Source organism: Macaca mulatta, chromosome 2, assembly GCF_049350105.2.
Source record: "Macaca mulatta isolate MMU2019108-1 chromosome 2, T2T-MMU8v2.0, whole genome shotgun sequence".
Classification (NCBI taxonomy): domain Eukaryota; kingdom Metazoa; phylum Chordata; class Mammalia; order Primates; family Cercopithecidae; genus Macaca; species Macaca mulatta.
In genome coordinates this window covers 80,210,317-80,211,780 of record NC_133407.1, presented here as the reverse complement: position 1 = coordinate 80,211,780, position 1,464 = coordinate 80,210,317, and the positions used below count along the sequence as shown (strand labels likewise).

At 34.9% G+C, this 1,464-nt stretch overlaps 1 non-coding gene across 1 annotated transcript; it reads right to left on the bottom strand.

Moving 5' to 3' along the window:
• Positions 1-1,064: 1,064 nt before the first annotated feature.
• On the bottom strand, positions 1,065-1,159 carry MIR551B (microRNA mir-551b). The gene has a single exon (NR_032606.1). It is a non-coding gene; the product is annotated as a microRNA mir-551b (primary transcript).
• Positions 1,160-1,464: the final 305 nt, after the last annotated feature.

The window sequence follows — 1,464 nt, the reverse complement described above, 5'->3', positions numbered from 1 at the left end:
TCCTTTATTAATTTTGTGTGTTTATAAATTAAGGTACCTTAAGTGGAACAAAGAAATTCCATTTATAAATAGAAAATGTATTACAAATATGGAAGTCAATTAAGGAAATACAAAATAAATCTTCTTTGGAAATGAATTTCATCTTTTTCTCGCAGCCTACCAAAATCCATGGCCAGGAGATATGTAATATATACTTGGCAAAACTTGTCTTTATAGCTTAATTTTCTGTGCCAAAGATACAGGCCTTCAGAGTTCTTGTTGAGAAAATAAAAAGTAATTGTGAAATGGTTCCTCTGGCCTAAGGGATGACAACATATATCAACACCATTATACCCTCCCTACTCACCCACAAAAGTTTTTAAAGAGTATAGAACAAACAAACAAGCAAATAAAGCCTTAACCAACACCAGCTCAACAGATATAGTCTATAAATTAATTATCAGCATAGGTACAATGTATGCAATAAAGTATTTAACAATATACATTTTATTTACCTCAGTTTCTCTACTTCTCTACATTTTACCAGATGGATTATTTGAAAAAACTCCAATCTCCTACACAAAAAAGCAGGATTCTGGCAGATTGCTAACTAGAGATTTTTGGCCCTATAGGCAAGCATCTGTGAGTGGGGCTGTGTGGGAAACAAAAATATGTTGGAAAAAGAGTTGATAGATGCCCAAGCAGAAATGAGGACCCAGCAAAATCCATACTCCTGTCATGGCATCTCTGTCCACCCATCTCTGTTAGTTACCCAAGGAACTAGTCCAGAGCAAGGGCAAATGGAACACAATAGCCAAGAGAAGTGGGAGAAGAGGAGGTATACTTTGAAGGAGTAAACAGTTCTGGATTTGTATAATGTTTTAAAATCATTAACAGAGACATCAAAGGATTAGCTGTCAACCTGGTTCAATTTACTCAGAATATGTGTTTTTTAAAAATTCCATTGGAACAGAAATGCAATATAATCACAAATTTCATCTCTTATTTTTTATGTCTATAATGTATTTTATTTGTTCTCTGGAAGGCCTGCATAAACATAAATGGTATTCCTTCTAAATCGCAGGTATTCTCGCAGCCTCTGAAACCAAGTATGGGTCGCCTTCCTGTTCTGCACCAGGTCTCACCCACGCTTGATTTCATGGGCCAGGAGAGCACATCTGGCAGCTCTAACAGAGGTCTGAAGTCAGGACAGTTAGCTAGAAGGTTATAAAGGAATAAAGCAAGAGAAGAGACAATAAAATCTGTTCTATAAATAACATTTTATGTAAGAACCAGCAAATATAACTCAGGGGAAGACATTTTCAGTGTAATTTTCCATTCAGATTATCTGTACTGTGTCCAAGATAATATGTAGTGACAGCTAAACATTCAACAATTCTTTCAAAATCTATTTTGAATATATTTCTTTACTGTCAATTTTCTATCATCTGGAAAATTCAACTATACAGTCTCATCCATTGTACT